At 46.6% G+C, this 21,780-nt stretch overlaps 1 protein-coding gene across 2 annotated transcripts in view; it reads right to left on the bottom strand.

Moving 5' to 3' along the window:
* Window positions 1–21,780, bottom strand: part of BTBD9 (BTB domain containing 9) — a 751,707-nt gene that overhangs the window by 512,051 nt on the left and 217,876 nt on the right. The window lies entirely within an intron of this gene.

Below are 21,780 nucleotides of genomic sequence, written 5' to 3'. Positions count from 1 at the left end.
GTAGAAACTGACTCCAACGTATGCAATTCTCCGATCATTCCAGTCATGAAACGTACTGATCCAAATGCACCCCCAGTATATCGATTAGTAATCGACCTCAAGAACGCATTTTTCAGTGTTCCTATTCATCCAGACAGCCAGTTCCTTTTCGGATTCTGTTTAAATGGAAGGAGCTATATGTTCACACGCGCTCCTCAAGGTTTCACAGACAGTCCTAGTATTTACAGTCAAGCACTCAAGAGACAACTAGATAACATTCACATGCCAACTGACACTGCCCTGCTCCAGTATGTCGATGATCTACTGATCACAGCCCGTTCTGAACGTGCTTGCGAGCGAGCATCCCTTACAGTTCTGTATTTCCTAGCCGAGATGGGGCACAAGGTGTCCCCTTCGAAGCTTCAATTCTGTGTCCAGCAAGTGGTATACTTAGGACACTTACTGTCCAAGAGGGGTAGGCAGTTGACACCAGACCGTATCCAGTTAATAGCGAGTCTTCCTCAGCCCAAGACCCAGAAGGAGGTACGTGCTTTTATCGGCCTTACTTCTTATTGTAGACAATGGATTCCTCAGTATGCATTTCTAGCCAAGCCACTGATACAGTTAACGACACAGGAGGCAGCCGTATCGACTGTCCTCCCTTGGACATCTGAACATACACTTAGTTTCAATGAGTTAAAGAAAGCCCTATGCCAAGCTCCAGTTCTAGCCACACCGAACTACAGTAAGCCTTTTACACTTTTCGTTACTGAACGTGAAGGTACAGCATTATCTGTTCTCACACAAGATCAAGCAGGACAATACAAGCCATGTGCTTATTTTTCTAGCACATTAGATCCAGTCGCCCAGGCTTTGCCTGCGTGCCTCAAGTCAGTTGCAGCCACAGCACTAGCTATCAGACAAAGTGATTCCATAGTCTTAGGACATACCTTGACAGTACAAGTCCCACACTCCGTGGAAGTTCTTTTAAACCGAACGCAAACTCAGCACTTGACAATTGCACGTTTAACAGGTTATGAATTGACACTGTTCCAGCCACACATAGAAATCAGACGCTGCAACATCCTGAATCCTGCTACACTGTTACCATCAGCTAATTCAAATTCTGCCACACATGATTGTGTGGAAGTAGTTAACATTACGACAAAACCAAGGCAAGATCTGACAGATATTCCGTTACCAGACCCCGACCTGACACTTTATGTGGATGGTTCATGTATGAGAACTAGTACAGGAGAACTAGTAGCCGCGTATGCAGTGACTACGGACACCGAAGTTATTGAGACACATCGTATTGACACCCTGTCCGCTCAAGCAGCAGAGCTAGTTGCTCTGACACAAGCCTGTACACACGCCAAGAACTTGAAAGTTAATGTTTACACAGATTCACGTTACGCATTTGGAGTCGTACACGACTTTGGAGTGCTCTGGCAGGAGAGAGGTTTCATGACTTCTCATGGAACCAAGATTCAGCATGGTCTCCTTATTCAAGCTCTGTTAGATGCCATACATTTACCGACATCTATCGCTATCATGAAGTGCAAAGCACATACGAAGGTCACTGACATTATTTCCCAAGGTAACGATCTAGCAGATCGCACAGCCAAGCTTACAGCACAGACTCCAGACATTCCAGTTAACATGACACATACTCCAGATCCGACTACATGCATGACAGTTAAGGACCCTACTCAAGATGTCATAGATATCCAGTTACATGCTACTCCCGATGAAATCAAGAAATGGTCCGAACAAGGAGGGGTCCAGACAGATCAAGGATGGTTAACGAAGGGTAGAGCCACATGGTTTCTCCCCGACTCTATGGTTCAAGTCATTATTAATACCGCACATAGTCCAGCACATTTAGGGGAAAAAGCTATGTTAGACAGTATCCAGAACATTTGGTTCAACAAGCATTTACGAGCTGCAGCCAAGCAGAAAGTCCGTACCTGTATGATATGTTGTCAGTTTAATCCAGGTAAAAGTGTCCCGGTGGAACAAGGTGGTTTCCAGCCTCCTGACCACCCTTTTGAAGTCCTCCAGATGGATTATATTCAGATGGAGCGATGTCGAGGTTTCAAGTATGTCCTTGTAGTTGTATGCGCTTTGTCCAGGTGGACAGAAGCATATCCAGTCCCAGATTACACAGCCGCGACCACTGCCAAGCAGTTGGTTCGTGAGTTCTTCCCCCGTTATGGACTCCCTAGAGTCGTATATTCTGATAACGGCCAGCCATTCTCATCTGAACTCATGAAGCATGTTTCCTTTTTGCTAGGGTACCAGTGGAAGTTCCATTGTGTACGCCATCCTGAAGCAGCCGGTCTCGTTGAGAGACATAACCAGACTCTGAAAATCCGTATTGCAAAAGTGTGTAAAGAAAAAGGTGTGGACTGGCTAGTAGCTCTGCCAGTCGCTTTATTTTATATGCGCATGGTCGCACATTCCAGATCAGGTCTGTCCCCGTACGAGGTCGTATTCGGCCGCCCCCCTAATATGTGGGGTACTCCTAGACCCCGAAGTATTACCGATGTTTCAAGTAATATGCTGACAGATTACCTAGCTTCCTTGATGTCTGCCCTCAACTCATGTCGTTCACAGGTTGCCGCCGCATTTCCAGACAATACCGAGGTGGCACCGCACGAAATCGTTCCAGGATCCATGGTGATGGTCCGCAACTTTGACAGATCAAGTCCGCTGGAGCCCCGCTGGAAGGAGCCCCGACAGGTCCTCCTCACCACCCGTACAGCCGTGAAGTTGGAAGGACGCAAAGGCTGGGTGCACCTTTCTCATATTAAACTTTTTAATGGACTGAAACCCGCCTTAAAGAACATTTCCCAGGATTCAAAGGATTGCCAGAATATTGTTCTCAAGGACTGTCCCGCAAAAGACATTGCTACAACCCCTCCCCTGTTAGAGAAAACTCCACAGCAGGAGTATAAACAAAAACTCCGGTCTAGTAAATTAAGTCAGCCAGTTTGATTGTCTAAGTCCTCCCCTAGGTGAAACGGTTAGACTGTTTCTGACATGTATAAAATAGACCCCCATAGTGAGAGAGTTAGTCAAAACTCAATCCGATGTATCGTTTTTCTATGTTTCATATTATTTCTCAGCATTATGATTTCCTGCACCAGTTATGCATTTTTCCTGTATTTCCCAGTTTCACATGTAAATAAGTCTGCTAATGCTACAGTAGAGCACACGTTTAGTGACCTGCCCCCTCATGAACTCTCTTACCGCCTCGCTATGCGTAATAACTCCTTTATCCGCATGTTACATTACTCACACCAGACCAGCAATGCCACTAATTGTTGGGTGTGTGGTCGACTCCCCCCTTTCCAGACGCCGAAGGGAGTTCTGCCACTTTTTCCTTATCCATTCTCACATAATGGTTCGTGTGGAGCATGGTCCACGTTAACGTCATCCTCAACAGATATGTCTTTTCTTAACAGTACATGTTTCCCAGACAAGCAAGGTCTCCCTCACCGAACAGGTTTAGATCTAGAAAATGAAGTGTATAATTTAGGTAATTATTCGTCGAATTTTATGGTCCTGAATGTTCAGTCTGATACTACTCCAGACTTACCTGCTATTTCAGTATTACCAGTCAAAGGTGAATTATGTGTCCGGAATAATGGTTCCGTACATGTAGGACATAGTGATTGTACTACTATTGTCAAGTATAGTGACAGTGGGAAATCTATTTTTAAAGCTTCACGTCATTCTTATTTTATTTGTGGTCAGACCGCATATGTTCGTCTGCCCCTCGATTGGGAGGGAACCTGTTACATTGCCTTCCTACTGCCACCAGTTTTCCTAGCCCCACCTGATTATCATAGAAACACACATCTAGTACACGTTAGACATAGAAGGGAGTCCCCAATTGTCGATTATACTGAAACTGCTCTAGAACAGTATACAGATTTCAATAGAGGTTTCTTCTTCTTTATAGGACCTGTCCAGAATAGTAAACTGATCCGTAGGTTAACCAGAACCCTTGAAGCTGTAGTAAATGAGACTGCCTCTGCTCTAGGTAACTTAACCGAAGAGCAATCTGCTATGAGATTTGTCGTTTTACAGAATCGTCTCGTCCTTGACGTCATACTGGCCGATAGGGGCGGGGCTTGTAGAGTCATCGGATCTAGTTGCTGCATTTTCATTCCAAATAACGCGCCGTCTGTTTATTCAGCTATAACCAGACTCCATAAAATTGCCCATCTGATACACCAAGATCCAGGCACCTGGACATGGTCCGGTTGGTTCTGGAATATAATTTCCGCATGGGGATGGAAAATATTGTCCTTTCTAGGTATTGCAGTAGCGATCATATTCAGCTGCTGCCTCTGTATACAATGTGGCCCTGCGATTTGCGGCATTTGTGCTACCTCTTGTATTCCTAGTCCCAAGCCCCGTTCTAAATCCCGTTCTAAGAGAATTCGAGACGAGCAAATGATACTGTATGAAATGATAGATGGTATCATGAATATTGATGTTTCCTGATGGAAACGTAGTGACAAGGAGGGAATGTGGAAAAGTAAATTTTGCCATGTTCTGTGTCCCTACGTGTCATCCATCATATGTTATGTGTGCATGATTAATATGCATATGTTATTCCCCATGTTTGATTAAAGACGCAATTACAGTTGTGTCCACCTCTAGTATGCCAGTTCCAGTCCTCGTGAATAATACGAATATCAGGCCTATGTAAAGCTACGTTGCCACGTTTCTCAGTGTGCACGTTATTCCATTATAAAGTCCCCGTTTTTAGGCCTCAAAAAGGGCCCGGACACCAGATTCAGCTCCTGTCTCCTGAAGCCTCGCTGAGGAGCGATACAGCCCCCACCTGTATCCTCGACCCTTCACTTACTTCCTGCCTCGCAGTGCCCGGCCCAGCCTGGCTCAGTCTCTGAGTCTGCCAAGAATATGTTATGATTCCAGTTATCAGTTCAGTCCTCCTTCTCTGCATTCCTAAGCTACTGAACTGCATCAATAGTTTCCGTCATTGTCTAGCCTTCACGTCTCCACGTTAGAGAAATACTGCATTTAATGGTCATTTCATATTCTTCATCACGCACTACATGTAGAATAATGCATGGTCCAGTCTCAGAATCAAGTTAGCCTTTCCCCTCCTAACTTCTAGTTCCTATCAACATGTTCCCTAAACATCAGATACTAGATAGGGTTTAGGTACATGTCGCTCCGACTTTCCAGACTTCAGTCTCTGCTCCTAGCACAGAGTTCATAGCCCCCAGCTTCTCCTAGTGATACGTCATTGCTAGTTTGCGCGCACCATCAGGTTAGAGGTCCCGGCTCCTCAGGTAGCCCCCTCCATGGTTTCCGCCCCATTCATGACATATCCTGTTACGTCTGCACCACATGTCTATGTATACGCCCAGTTACACCTACTTTCGCCCTTATCTTTCGCGACTGCTACGCGTCACACCTACTGCTCCACCCACTGCTACGCCCACTGCAATGTAATGCTATGTGTTTGCGTTATGTATATATGCTCATGTATTGTTATTAAAAGTCAGCGCGCTCATCCCAGATCCAGCCCCAGCAGCTGCTGGGCCCTGTCATCCTATTCCTATGCAGGTTGTCCTGTTCCTGTCCTTATGCTGTAATAAACCTGCAAAACTCCTACTACCTCGAATCTTGACTCTTATTTATTGAGCTATCTGTTATGATATATGTCTAGTCAAAAAGAGAGGTATTATTTATTTATTTACCACAGCTTGGTGCACAGCAGTGCATTTCTCGAGGACTCCCAATGGGAACAGGGACGCGGCCAGAAACCCCTGAGACCAGTGCAGTCACTCACTGCACCCATTTCTAGTGGGAGTTCATAAAGCCTTTTAGAAATGAGGCGGAGTCTGCTGAAAGAGATACAACACCGCCATTCACTAACGCACTCTCCTCAGCACAGTGACCAACTGGGAGAACTCAACCTCTTCTGTGGACAGCATTCTCTTTTGTCATCGGACACACTGTCCTGGTCTGCAATGGCCCACTGCTATGGGTGCGTCACAAACAAAATACGGCAGGATGTCCGATTACTGATAAAAGGTGAACAGTGGAGGTAATACAAAAGGGGATGATGGACGGAGCGTTTGAGCAAATAAAACACTCACCCCCAACAGTGGAGGTGCAACAACTATAATCCAGGCCATTGTGCAATGCAACACGCGACAGAGGAGATGCAGCCGGAAGCGACAAGATTCTCTCACAGATATCTCAATGTAAGCAGGATAAAATACTTTTTATTTATTATTTTGGTACAATCTGTTTTCTATTTCAAGGAGTAAGTTAATTTCTTAATTTCTGTAGTAGCGAAGACAAGGTGACATATGCTTCCACAAGCACAGTGTATCTCGCCGAGTGTTAAGGATGCAAACTCTACAAAAACAGATTACATCAAAACTAGAGGATCCAATGATGGAGCCAAGGAGGCAGCTGTTCATGGACCAGCATAAGGTGGACGGTAGGACTACACAACAGGATCTGTAGGATAGGGTTCCACGGCCCCCACAGACGGTCTGAAGGGGGCAGGAAGGATGCCTCTTGGCTGCTCCTCTAGCTCCTAGGGCCATAGGTACATGGGCGGACTTGCAACCGCTGCTCTGAAAAATAACTATTTGAAGATTGGTGATGTAGATCTCTGGGCATCCACTGGTATTAATGTTCCTGGCTGAGAGCAAGGTGTTTTTCTACCATACACTTATGCACAGTCAGAGAACGTTCCAGAGCTATAAGAGTCCTACACCATGCGTTGCGATGGGTCGAACACACCCAGCACACAGGACTCATTAAGTGCACAGGTCTCAGAGTAAGAGCACACAGTATACTTCTGGCTGAACTCCACTTTCAAGCTCTTCCTGGAAGGAGGCAGGAGCTGTTTAGACAGATGAGAGCACAGGAACACTAGTCTGAATATAATGGGGATTTCCGATGCTACAGCTTAAAGCAAGTGCTTAAGAAAACGGTTAAAGTCTGGCATGAATGCTGAACAGATCTCCTAGCACGGTACGAAGGGTCACGACAGCAGTCAGCACATATGGGCAATGAGGCTCTCCACTCCAGAGACATATCTAACAGCAATATGTATCTATCCTCGCGAACATCCCTGGGGACCTTTCCATGAAATCTGACTCTCGTACCTCAAACAAGATATCCGTCCACACCTTTCTCCTCATACCGGGTGGCCTCGATGCCTAGGTCATCTATGTGGCTGCCTGAGACTCACATTTCTTATCTAGACCTCACCTTCTGACTAATACCTTTCATTGGTCTGGGCTGGAAAGGATATCCCTTGACCACTGCTCTACTCAGCAGAGCATTCTCTGTCACCTCTGCTTGCTGCAGGGATGTACTGTCTACCTGGTTTCTGGTAACGGAGTCTCAGAACAAAGGAGACAAGGAATTGAATCCTTCCTGCCATTCCAGTTGTCATTGGCTCAAGAATAAGAATGGCCACCTTTTCGACCCTTGAGGGGGATGTATATGCTTTGTGTACAGTATGGCCTCAACAAGACTGGCTTATGGCCATCGCTGTGCAGAGATATGACAAGCGGACAAACATGGTTTGAGTGAGTTAACCCTCACAGTCAACATATGCAGCACTCTGAAGGTCGTAGATTTAAACCGCTCCAGGGCAGGCTCTCTTCCGAGGAATTCCACAGTCGGGGGGCCACAGTGGAGAAGGCCCTTCCTCCCCATCTGACTCTTTTGATGCGGGGAGTGCACAGAAGGTTCAAATTGGAAGAACGGAGGCTCCTGCTGGGAATGTAACAAGTTAGCAGGGAGCCTATAGCATCAGAACCTCCTGCCAATAGGGCACCATAGACCAGACATAGAATCTTAAACGAGATTCTAAGCTGGATCGGAAGCCAATGGAGGCTCTTCCTGGCTATTGTGGCATGTTGGACCTGGCCCATTTGGCAGGTTCACCCCGAAACTTTTTGCTTTTTCCTAGCCTGTTTCTGGAACCTGGTGTTGGTGATTTTAGGCCTCTGCGCATTTTTTCACTGTGGTACAGTGTAAAGTGCGTGAGCTCTCTGTGTATGTGTGGTGAGTGACCTGCCCTCCCATAGGAATGAATGGGGAATATGTATGCCCATGGTAGTTCCTGATGTGTGGGGAGTGCAGGGTTGAGTTTGGTATGTACGAACTCGTGAGATTGAATGCCGCGTAATGATATATGCGGCATGATTGTGTCTAGTGTAGAAGTAACACTTTTAGAAGTTGGCATATTTGTGTAACCTGTGGCTGGCGTGTGATTGGCTGGAGCCTGGCCCCAGGAGTGCCTGGGCCTGCTTGTGGATTGACTGTCTGGTTTGAGGATGACAGGGGCTGGGGAGCCCCCAGGAGGTTGTCTGAGTCAGCCCGTGGATGAAAGGCTGCATCTGCTGCCAGGGAAGTGGGAGGAGATGGCACCTAGGAGTGAATAGGGCTGTGCCTGCCTGCCACAATGCTGTCTCCAATAACTGCTGGGCGACTGTCGCCTATGCCCCTCACCCTGAAAGAAGTTCCCTATAACCAGTTCTAGCTGGTTCTCACACTGCCTGCACCCTGCTAGACAAAGTAATTTACAGTATAAAAAGGGTCTGTGTCCCCTTACAATTTGTTCTTGGACTTGAATCTGCCAGGGGCGTGCTGCTGCTTGGGCCCAGGGGAATCCCTGGGCCCTGCCCAGCCCCTGGACACCTGATGGACCTTCCTGGATGCCTGGAGGACTTCTGGGGGGACCCCTCTGCCTGGCCTGGGCTTATTGGGGGGACTTTGCTTTGCCCCTTGGAATCTCTGGGACCTTTGGCAGCATGGAGAAGCTGCATTTTGCTGCAGAGACCTTTTCCTTGCCTCTACCCAGGCTTGTTGAAGCCTAAGCGCTTGGGAGCGCTTGATTGGTATTTATAGCGCCTGGAAGCGCTGTATTTCCCCCCTGAGCGCCTGGGAGCGCTCTATCTGTTTTCTAGCGCTTTGGAGCGCTTTATCTCCCCCCGCGCTTGAGAGCGCTTTATATTTGCTTGCAGCGCTGTGAGCGCTTTACTTTGCCCCCCAAGCGCTTAGTAGCGCTCTTATTTTGATATTTGTGGCGAGGGTGCCCACCCCTCGTGTTACCCCCGTGTCTCACCGCCGCTGGCCCGGAGATCGATGTCGAGGCGCTGCACCCGCCTCCCTGCCAAGGGCCGCGCTGGCATTGGCGGCCCTCAGCACAGGAAGCCAGGCAAACAGTGGCGCGACGTGGGCGGGGCCTTGAGGCGGCCACTTCCGCTTCCCCCTGCCTGGGGGAAGCCTGCTTTCCTCGTTGCCGGTCTCCCGTGTGGAGAGGGAGACCGGAAAGGCTGGGCATGAGAGGAGAGCGGTTACCGGCGCAGGCGAGGCTCCGGTATCGTAGAGAGCCCCGCGCTGCCCAGAGGAGAGCCGCCCCAGCATCTGAGAATCCGGAGGAGCCCCTGCTTCAGGAAGCCGGTGAGTGGGGCAACAGAGGGGAAAGGAGGGGCGCCGGGACACATTGTCGGTGTACGCCCCCCCTAGTAGCGCAATCTCATGCTCGGTGTGGTTTTAAAGCCACAAGAGCTTCAGGGGCAGTGTTGGCATCTTGGTCAGTAGAGCGGGGGCCATTTCAGTGAGAGGGGGCACCGGGGCACATTGCCGGTGCCCGCCCCCCTCCTGCCTGCGAGCTATTTGTTGGAGCCCAGAGAGGCTCGAGGGGGGCATTTCTTCTTTGTTCCTGAGAGCCCCGAGAGGCTCCAAGTACCCACATTGAGTTGCGAGCCCAGAGAGGCTCGTGAGGCATATTTGTTGAGCCCCGAGAGGCTCCCTGCCAGCATTTGTTGCAGAGCCATGCGAAGGCACCGGGGGCCATTTTTGGTTAGAGGGGGCGTCGGGGCACATTGCCGGTGCCCGCCCCCGCCTGCCTGCGAGATGTTTGATTCTTGAGCTTCAGAGAAGGCTCGTGGCGGCATTCCTTTGAGTAGGAGTCCAGAGAGGCTTGTGGCCGCATTTCTTTGCTTGTAGCCCAGAGAGGCTCAGAGGCGACCAATTGTTCAGAGCCTGTGTGGCTCCCACGTGGCCCCATCATTATTGATTCACAGCTGCCCAGCAATTAGTGGGCAGCTGCCACGTTTAGGTCCCTGACATTTGGACTACAGGGCGTCCTAGCTCCAAAGAGGCCAGTTGGCCTAGGGACTGCCACAGGTGGTGGCTTATGTAAGGTTTTGCGCAATGTGATGTGGTGCTAGGAAATGTAATGCATTTAATATGATTACGCACCTTGATCTTACACCTCTGAATGTTTTTGGGCATCATGTGTTTTTGCGCTATTGAGTTATGTTCTGGCACCTCTGAATGTTTTTAGGCATCATGTGTCTCCCTTGATCTTACACCTCTGAATGTTTTATGCGTCATGTGTTTTCTTTCCTTGCACCTCTGAATGTATTTTTATGCATCATGTGTTTCCTTTCCTTACACCTCTGAATGTTTTATGCATCATGTGTTTACCTTTTTCCCTTCACCGCTGAATATTGTTTTGATGCATCATGTGTAATGTGTTCTTGCTTCGACCCCTAAATGTATTTTATTCTTAGGTGGTTGTGTTTTGCCTAGTATAGTTTATACTAGAGAGGTTATGTGTCCATGCGTGATCTAGGCCTATGGTTATTAGTATTGCGTAGTGTGTACCTACCTTTACCAGTAGTTACTAGTTGTGATTTATAACTGTTATTTTGTGCTACAGTGATTTTATATCCTTTATTCTAATTTCTTGACAGTATTTCTATTTCTAAAAGTGTTGATTCTGACAGTGGCCCATGTGGCCCTGTCCTGTACATAATCCCTTGTGAATATTGCCCGTGCCAGTTGGCACAATGTACATGTGTGATTTCTATCTGATGTGGTTTTGACAATACAGAAGTTATTTTTATATAACCTGTGTGGAGTTCCTTTTGTGGTGTGCCTAGTATGTTGTTGCTGTTGTGTGCTGGCGCAAATGCTTTACACATTGCCTCCGAGTTTAGCCTCACTGCTCGTGCCAAGCTACCAAGGGGGTGAGCAGGGGTTATCTTGGCGTGTGACTCCCTCGCCCTGACTAGAATGGTGGTTTCTGCCTGGCTTTGGCGTCAGCCTTAGCCTACCAGAAATAGCCAGTTCTAACATGGCAGAAAAAGAATTGGGGACATCCAGAACAAATCTGGCAGCCGCGTTCTGCACACTCTGAAGGCGTTGAATAAGACCCTTATTGATATCTGCATACAGTACGTTGCAGTAATCCAGCCGGGAGGACACCAGCGCGACCACTGTCTGCTTACGGGCCTGAGGAGAGAGGTAGTGCACAATTCTCCTCAGGATCCTAATGACTCCCCAGCAAGTGGCCACAGTTCTATTTACCTGGAGGCTCATGGTCAGCGAGGTGTCAAAAATAACGCCAAGATTTCTGGCAGAGTGGGATGGAATAGGACAGGCTCCCAACGAAGGGGGCCACCACTCACTGGACCAGCTCTTCTGGTCCTTACCAAAGAACAGCACCTCAGTTTTATCGCCATTCAGCTTCAAGGAATTTTGAATCATCCAATCAGAGACTGCTTGCATGCAGTTCCTGAAGCTGAACGCGGAGGTACTGACCGAGTGAGCCAGGGACACCATGATCTGTGTATCATCAGCGTATGACACCACCTCCATCCCCTGCGATTTTACTAACCTAGCAAGTGGGGCCACATAGATGTTGAACAGGGTCGGACTCAACGCCGACCCTTGCGGAACCCCACATTGCAACACGTTTAGCAGGGGAGAGTAACTCTCCAAGCTTGACCCTCTGCTCTCTTAGTTCTACAAAAGAAGACAGAAGGCCAAGCGCTGGGCCCTGCACCCCTATCTCCCTCAGACGAGATGTTAAAGTGGAGGGAGACAGGGTGTCAAAAGCTGCCGTCAGATCAAGTAAGACTAAAAAAGTGGTCTGTCCTTGATCGACCTTAGTTCGAATATTATTCATCACCACAGTAAGTGCCGATTCCGTACTATGGGATTTCCTGAAACCATGTTGGGACTGGTCCAGGAACCCGGAAGAGTCAAGGAAGGCAGTGAGATGTAAATTGAGGTGAGATTCTAACATTTTGGCAGGAGCAGGCAACAAAGAAATAGGTCTAAAATTCTTAAGAGTTTCTGGGTCCAACGTGGGCTTTTTAAGGAGAGGCTTAACTATCGCCTTTTTCCAGGCTGCTGGGAAGGTACCCTGTAGCATAGCACCGTTCATCACCTCCAATAATGGAGGTAATAGGGTGTCCCTACATTCCTTCAGAACCTTTAAAGGGCAAGGGTCCAGCGGAGAACCTGATCTTGTCTTATTCAACAGAGAATCTAGGTCTTCAATAGTAAGAGGCGGAAAGACCGTAAGGGTCTTAGCTGGATCTCTGGTCCAGGGCTCTAGAGTAGAAAGGGTCAGACCAGGATTAGCATCGAGAGTCGTTCTTTGTGCTTCTAGCGCAAGATAAATATCCGCAATTTTAGTGTGGAAAAACTCTGAAATCTTGTCGCATAACTCTTGCGAGCCTACAACCGGGTCAGGTTCTTGTAAAGAGCACAAAGAATCGACAATCTTAAAAAGTTCCCTAGATGAAGTAAGGGACGTCGTACGCTTAGAAAAGAACTCCTGTTTTTCCCTAATGATCCTAGCCTTATACTCTCCTAGCAGCCGCTTGTGTAAGTCTCTTTCAGTGGGATCCCAAGCTTTCCGCCATTTTCTCTCCTGCCTTCTACAGCTCTGCCTCATGATCCTCAGAGACTCTGTGAACCAGGGGGCAGAGGGTTTGCCCCTTGCTGAGTAGCGGAGCGATGCAGGAGCTAGCACATCAACAGCTCTAGAGATGGAATTAACGAGCTCCTGTGCAGCTGCACCAGCATCTTTGGCAGATAAAAGGGCAGTAGATCCTATAAAGGGGGCAAGAGATTTGTTAGTAATATTCCTATAACTCCTCTTGGGAACTCTATTGGCGGGACACAGTACAGGCAGGGGCCCAGAAGAAGATGTCAGTTCTAGGGGAACCGCCAAGTAATCTGACCAAACCAATTGAACGGGGGGACCCGACGAAAGCCTAGGGTCGTTGGAGAACACCCCGTCCAGAATATGCCCCGCCAAATGAGTTGGGCTATTCACCAACTGAAGAAGGCCACATGCGGTAAGTGGATCCATCAGAGAAAGGGTGTCTTTAGAACTCAGGTCATCTAAGTGAAAATTTAAGTCCCCTAGGATGGTAAAATGAGGTTTACCAAAGTAGGGTTCCAGAATTCTAAAGAGATCACAACTAAAATTGGATCTAGGACCAGGCGGTCTATAAATAAGAAGACCAGTAAAAGATACAGAGGGAGAGGAAGAAATAATAAAGTGCATAGCCTGAAAGGTATCGGAGGGCTCAGAAAGGACTTTTATGCGACAGACAGACGTAGCTTTATAAAGAATCGCCAGTCCTCCACCTCTCCGCCTTATCCTGTCAAATCTATGCAACGCATAGCCTTCCGGGATCGCATTCAGAAGATCAGGGCCTGACGAGTCCGAGGCCCAGGTTTCCGTTACAAAAACCGAAGAGGGGTTCCTAGCCGCAACAAAATCGTGGAAAGCAACATTATTTTTAATTAACGATCGGGCATTAATTAGAAAACCCCTTTCCGAGTGCAGGGGAACCTTAGCAATGGAAAGAGCTATTGCACTTCCAAGGGGAGGGTGAGTAGAAAGAGACTCACTGTTACACATAGGGCAAATGGGAGAACGCAGCAGGGCATCAGGGGTAGAGCTATGATGACAGGGTAAAAAACATGGTTTCAGTGTCGTCATGTCCACAAGGGAATAGGATCGTATTACCTGACCGGCTACCATAGGCAAGGCGTCCTCAGCACGTAGCCCATCCTGCAGCCCGTCCTCAGCGCGGACAGGCGCAGACAGGCAGAACTCTGGCGGAAATCCGGCGATCCTGCTGCGCGAGTCCGCTGCGCGTCAGCATGATCTCCTTAAGTAGACGGCTAGCGTCCTAGACCGTCAGAACGTCAAAATGGCACCGCCGGGCGTACTTCTCCCCCCCCAATATGGCCGCCAAAGAACAAAAGTGCCGGGAATACCGGGAAAAGGGCCCGCCAAACAGCGGTGAATCACCAAATTACTATGCAAGTGAGTGGGCAATGATATTAAGAACAAGGGCAAAGTAAAAAAAACATAAAATCAAATACGAAAACGGGAGTATTAAAAAGCCTAGCGTTAAGCAGGCAATGCAAAAATAGCAAGCACAGCGCGTTCAGGACGCTCAGGATAACCAAGCAAGGTTTTCCCTCTAGATTTTCCCTCCTTAAGTAGACGGCTAGCGTCCTTGTGACGACTAGACCGTCAGAACGTCAAAATGGCTCCGCCGGGCGTACTTCTCCCCCCCCCAATATGGCCGCCAAAGAACAAAAGTGCCGGGAATACCGGGAAAAGGGCCCGCCAAACAGCGGTGAATCACCAAATTACTATGCAAGTGAGTGGGCAATGATATTAAGAACAAGGGCAAAGTCAAAAAACATAAAATCAAATACGAAAACAGGAGTATTAAAAAGCCTAGCGTTAAGCAGGCAATGCAAAAATAGCAAGCACAGCGCGTTCATGATGCTCAGGATAACCAAGCAAGGTTAAGTGGGTCCCATTGAACTATCAGGGTGTGTAATTTGACAGACTCATACACAGTGGAACGTCAGTGGTTACCGCGCAAGTGAATACGTCGGTAGGACCTTTACATCACCGTACTATATCAGAAGTTACTTTACTTCGCAGCGTGAGAGAGAGAAAGTGTGTGTGCGGTGCAGGCTGTTGGGAAACCAATGAGGGAGGCAAAAATATCATCTTCCCTAGATGTGAGGAAATAGTTTCTTAAAATACGGGACAGAAAGAACCAGAATTCCTAACTAATTGCCCATCAGTGTACACCCCAGTACCATGGTTTCTAAGTTTGGCTCCTTTTTTGTGAAATGCTGCTCAGAAAACATCAGTGGTGGTGTTATTCATAGCAACTCTACTTATCATTCATTTTGGAAACCGATTGATAATTATATAGCTTTATATTTATAATTAAATATTTCGAATGTGTTAATTATTCCTAGATTTATAACAATTTTATGGTTATTATAAGTAGCTCCGTAAAGAATTTTTACATTGATGATAATATATATTTTTTCCCTTCCCTTTTTAGGCATTTTTTTAAATTATGCATCATATTATATTATAATTGTTTTTCTATAGGTACTGCTATTATCTTATTACTCGTGTCATAGGTACTTTTATGTATACCTAGTTTGGTGCTATTTTTTATATTGTCTTTGCTTTATTATAAAACTCAATAAAATATGAGCACAAAAAAGAGACATCAGTCTTCCCCTCCCACGTGACCCCCGGGTCAGGAGGAGAAATGAAAAACTCAACAAGGTCCATTGGGGCTTTCTACTTTGCCACTTCCCTGATTTACATGAGAATATTGATTGGATGTTAGAAATGGCAATACACAATGTTAGATGAAAGCTGAAAAAGGGTATAAAGGCTGTGCATATTATTAGGAATATATAGCAAGAGTCATAAAGACAGAGCACGGTAAGGTTTGCTCTTTCATGCAGCTGCTTTGCGCCTTCTTCAGTCACACCAGTACCTCCATCTTTCCCATGCCCAGTGGTGTACTGGGCAGCCATGTTTGAAAGGAGAATGTTTATGTTGTGCCCTAATGATCGTCAACACCTTAATCTAGGATAGTTCTGTTCAGAGCTGCTGTATACTGAAAGGCGTGAGTGCACCTTACATTTAAGGAAGAAACATACAATGTAGCAGAACAGGAGTGCTGATGTAAGAAGTGCACAATAGGAGACAGCAAAGCAGGAAGGCGAAGAGAGATGGCTGAACCCAAATGAAGTTGAAAAGGTGAGTTTTCAAGAGTCTCTGGATGTTGTAAAGCTGACAGAATCCATGAAGCGGTCACCAGCCCGGTGGACAGGGTTCTACAATTGCACATATATCAAAAGGGCCTTCCATCGGGCTGAGGTAGCTACAGTTTGCTGGCCATATTAAGCCCACTAAGCCAAACCATTCATTGAATGCGACGGGGAGGATTCCTAAGTCACAGAGTGAATTCTGCAAAGCTTCATCCAGGATAAACAATGCATGGCCCTAGTGGCGAAAGTTAAAAAACCTTTCAATGTCCGCTCGACCCACTGCAGTATTATAGGTTTTGATTCCGGGCTGCTGATAATAAGAGCGCAACGGAAGGAGGGCTGAAGCAGGGGCGCGTCCTCACCCTCCTTATCTTTTTCTTTTCAGCTATGTGTGACTTCCTCAACTTCGGTGAGAACTGGTTCTAGCTGTCTCAATGCAGCATGTGCCATCTCGCTGTTGGTCTTCAGTATGCACTGGAGCCTTGGACGAACATTGCAGCAAAAACTGCCCTGAGATTCAGGAGTTCAAAACGAAAGCGCCAGGGTGGATGGCACATGACAAGAGGCTCCCACTTACAGTAAATGTTCACATACATGTACCTTGAATCCTCATGTGATAAACCATGCTGAAGTCACAGAGCACTAACAAGAAGAAGAAACAAAGCTGGCCAGGGACATCTCCTCTGTCAATTTAACAAGCTACATAGGGACTCCATTGTGTGCTGCTTGATTAGCACATGTGCTGCAAGAATATGGTCTGCCTTCTCATATGATGCGCCAGCCTGGGTGCCACATGAAAAGAAGCAGCTGGATAGGATTGAGGATGATCAATGGAAGACCACACCGAATGTTCTCCCCTCTGAAACACTCGTTGGGGATGAGCCAATATGGTCGAGAAAGGGATGAATGTACAACCTCATTCACGCCGCTGAGGGGTATCCTTTGTGGCTAGAGCCAAGAAAAATGGATATCCAAAAGAAACCAATGATGTGGGGCTGCGCCGCTGGTGGTGGTCTTGAGCAAGAGAGCTCAACGTCCAACACATACTTTTTGAAAAGGGGTGGCAAAGCTTGCCCCTAAACAAGTGATCAATAGTCATGTAAAATGAAGATGCAGAGTTGTTCAAGGGCAGGCAAGATGAATAATTATTTTGCAGAAAGTATTGGGCATGAGCACTGTTGAACCTAAATGAAATACAGCTCAACAATACCCAGTTCACAAGTCTCTTTATCAACCTGTTTGTCCCTAGCAGATCAGAAAGTATTAAGTCAGGAATGATAAAAGACCCCTAATATTATCACACCCAACTGTAACATATTGCCAGGCTCCATAGTATCTCCCCTGTGCATCCATCCGTCTACGGGAAATTCAAAAATGCCCTACAGGACTTGCTTTATAAAAAATTGTAAATTCGGTATGATGGTGCAACAGAATCTACATCCTGCATACGTAGAACATACAAGACATATCAAATACGTCTAGACTGGGATTTGGATGATACATTTAGTATACATAAAACATTTATTTAACCTCCAGTGTAGGCTTGTGCAATACAAGGAGTGCTTAGCAGAGCAGAACGTAACACATTTCTGAGTGAAATGCAATGTCCTAGCAGTTTAAAAGCTATAAACAGTGGCAAAAGTAGAGCACATACATTGCTTCATAAACGGATCTCAATGGAGGACTTGGACTATTTTTCTTCTTCAACAGCTTTACATGTTACATACATCCAAAGTAAAAATAGACACATCAATCCAAGAGCCAGCATCAAAGTTTCAGACCTCTGAATTTATTTTGAACAATTTCCTCAGGAAAAGCACATTAACCAGATGAAGCGTCCAAGCGTCAGAAGTGAAATCCTTGAATGAGAGGACCAAGAACAAGAGCAGGAGTCCACATTGACAGTGAAACTGGTTCCTCTTCAGTCATGGGACCCCAGGTCTTTGACAACCAGGTGTCGGCAAGAGAGTTTCTTGTACCGTATGATGCGACATCAACCTTGTGGTGCTAGGAAGGGTCCAACCGCTATGAAAAGTGCCAACAAGCTAGGGGTGTTGCTTTTTCTCATACAAAAGTGACTCACCCTCTGGCAAAATTATCCTCATCGCTAGTGAAAGGGGCACATTCAATAAGTTATAATCTCTAATAAATAAATCTTCATCTAGAGAGAGCTTTGGATTCAAACTGGTCCTTCCTAAAGCAGGTAAATCCAAGATACAAGTACAGACGTTTCATGTCGAAAGTTTTATAATACATGTGAGACAGACAGACAGACACACACACACACACACACGCACTCCATCAGAGCTTCGATCTCCTTTTTAACACTTGTGTCAAAACAAAACGCCAAACTATCAACTTTCAATCACGTTGGTTCAGGAAAATCCACCCCGTCGTCCTACAGTTTAAAGCACTACTCATATCCCTGAGAGACTGGGAAAGCCCTCTCCTCCCAGGGCACCAGCTTCATCAGCTGACATCAAGCGCATCAAATCAGTATTTAAGGAACCGCACTGTATCACTGGGCGCTAGAATCTAACTGAAATTATCGATTTTAGAAAGCACCCAATCCTCAACCAGCTACTAATCTCAGAGGATGTGAACATCTCTGGAGAAGAAGGGCGCCTAAGAAGTTAAGGCACCTTGTGAGTAGACTACTCGCCTGTCAATCTTTCTCAGGTTGTTCCTTCTTTATTTGATGGGGTCTCCCCCAGAAACCCTGCCTGAACCCACTCTGTTCTCCTAGGGAAGGAGGAAGATATTCATCTTCTTCTGTAAATAGTTCTTCACAACCATCAAGTCTTTCAAATGCTGACCTGCCCGCTGCCTCGTTTCTCCACTTACCTTCCACTTGCCCCTGCAGGAAGGTGTCACCGCAGACTGTGCCAAGGATGTTCATTGTAACAAACATTTGACACCATTTCCTCTGGTTTTCTATCCAAAGCGCCTCTAGCGCATGTTATGTTGTTATGTTATTGGCCATTTCTAGAGCGCACGTTCACCGTGGGGGGCAAGGGGGGGGTAAGGGGGTCTCATGGCGCTTGACATCAAGGTCTTGCACTCACTAGCTGCAATGTAATGAAAAATCTCTTGTACAGGTGAAGCAAATACTGTTCAATAACAATAAAACAAACAAAATTACAAAGCCTTTCACATCCAACAGTCTTCTGTGTTGGACAAACGCTGTGCTTTCTTCGGAGCAGAGTAATGCTTGCCCCATGACAAGGCGAGCTGAACTACTCACCGCAGTCTTGAGTGCCATGAGGGCAATTACCACAACACAAAGCAATATGTTTTCTGGGTACAAAGACATTGCATTATTGTTCAAGGAATCATCTGCTGGAGACACATTATCTTATAGTAGAGCTGTAAACAGAGAAACCTATCTATATAAACAGTTTAAGAGAAACTACTTTTATCCAATAGCCCCAAATGAATTTCCAAGCGACAACGCAGTTTACGTGAACTCAGCAGAAATCAGAGGAGAGTGTCGGGGAGAGAGAGTAGGACCCTTTCCAAAGTCCTAATGAGGTCTCGAGAGCCAAAGGCAAACCTAAAACAAACTGTACTTTTCGCATACAGGAGAAATAAGGGCAGAGAAACCGAGAAGAAAGCCTGTAGCCTGTCACCTGAAATTAATTGAACTTAGTCATGCCAAGAAAATATTGGTAATAAACCTGTTTCATTGAAATTAAGGGTTTTATACCAAGAGGAAAAAAAATCTAAATTTATGGCAGTAATTTCATCTGGGTGTTTCGTAAAGTGGTAGCTGAATTTCTTCACATACCGTGGAAAAGTCCCAGAGGGCTAATGAAAGAAGCCATAAGGCAGACTTCTGCAAAAATAATGTGTAATGTCTCGCCTTCTTTTTTACTATTACTACACTTGTGCGTTGAGTGAACTCAATCTGCAAGCTGCGGCGTGCACAACACGCAAGAAGTGGGAGACCAGAAATGTTGGAAAAGGTGAAAATCCCTGCAGCAGTCCGGTCCACGACTCACCAAACATGTGGAGCAGTCGCTCACGCATGTAGAAGTTGCGCCCGCCGTGACGTCGAGTGGGTGTTCCTACGGGAGAGCGGCCAATGCAAATGAGAAGAACATCTACAAACTCCCAACTGTAACATCATTCATCAACGTTTGCAAATGTTTTCACACACTTATCTACGCTTCGGAACCTACACTCCACATGGGTAGTGAGTAGTGGGCCAGCCTGGTGCAGAGCTTTCCACCAGATGTGATGTGGCAAGTGAAAGGCCACCACTGGCACGGAGGCCTCTCGTTCTGGATCACATCCATTCTTCAACAAGTAAGATTAGAGACTTCTTAATCCCCACAAAATCACTTAAAACTGCGAAGACAATTTTGAAAAAGCGGTCTTTTTTTAAGTCTTCAAACTCCTGTCTTACCAAATATTAGGACAGTCGTTAACCACAAGTAAAGAAGTGAGACAGAAAGGCAGTCTTTGCAGGAACCTCTTCTGCAGACAATCAAGCGCCCGAGTGTGGAGTAAACTGGGGCATTGCCCGCCTGCTAAAGACGTCTTAGACTAGGCCTGCATTGCCTGCCTGCTAAAGACGTCTTAGACTAGGCCTGCATTGCCTGCCTGCTAAAGACGTCTTAGACTACGCCTGCATTGCCTGCTGCACTGTGGACAAGGCGCAAGGCCAAAAAAAGATAGAATCTTTAGGCCATTCATTCTTCTAGATGTCTGCAGCCTGGTCTATTGGTTACTGAAATGCACTTGCTTTTCTAAGACCAAACGACTGAAATGCAGAGAAAAGAGTTTCCTGCAGAAAAAAGGATTTCTATACCCTTCCTACAAGCCGCTCCTGCCATGGGACTGCCCAGGAGAAGGAGGGTCGAACTAAGACCCCTCGCTTGGAGAACACACACCGGAGTCAGAAATGAGATGAATGACTTTGGTGGCAAGAAGTGACATTCTAAGTTCATCATTGGCGAGAATGAGGACTGTGTATCCTGAACAACTCGCATGTTTCTTTCCTCCACGTAAAACTCAAAGAAATGCATTCATGCCTTTGACACCGACCTACAAGCTGAATGGTTGGAACAATGCATGCGTTGCCAGTGGCAACAGCATCTCACCCCAGGGGCAATGCACTGCGGTTCTGGTTGCTTGTTCACCCCTCCTAGCCTCGCCCATTTAATCATTTAATCCTAACTGATCTCTTTGCTCATTAGCTGAAAGCAGCTCACGTGATAATTCCATGTTCATCCAAACAATATGAATTCATATGCATTTCAAAAAATCCATACTTCCACTTCATCTTTTAAAATGCAGGTGAAGGCTGCAGCCTAGTCCAGCCACCAGTGTTTCAGATGTGCCTAGTGCTTTGCATTCCTCCAGAAATCCCAAGATGAGATGTATCTACAATGTTTTTCTGGTAGTTGCAGGTTTGAAATACAAGAGTTATCAGAACATCAGAAACTAGGAGATACAAACCATTCCACAAGGTAATTAGGCGTTTTTTAGGTCATGGGTACTAGAGAGCGCAAGCTGTCTGGATGCGCAGGACCTATCGTCGGCTTACTGAGAATTTACGATGGGCTTACTGCCCACTCACTGCATACCATTGGTTGGATTTACTGCCACTCTTATTTGCTTGCTTCTTATTAGATAGTTTCCCTTTGCTTGGCTGGCTTGTTTCCTTCCACAGCTCTCTTTTAGGGAACTCTTTTTTGGTTAGGCACTCCACATGCGAGCATGTGTTTTCCAGCTCTCTCCCTTTTGTGCTCCCTCCACTCGGTGTTGTTCTGTCCCTCATGTGCACTCCACGGCAAAACACCCCGCTCTGTGTTGTTCTCCACTTCACGTGCTTCTCCCGACTGCAAA

The sequence above is a fragment of the Lissotriton helveticus genome, chromosome 6 (assembly GCF_964261635.1).
Source record: "Lissotriton helveticus chromosome 6, aLisHel1.1, whole genome shotgun sequence".
NCBI lineage: Eukaryota > Metazoa > Chordata > Amphibia > Caudata > Salamandridae > Lissotriton > Lissotriton helveticus.
Note: the sequence above shows the minus strand (reverse complement) of the source record. Positions and strands in the feature narration are given on the sequence as shown.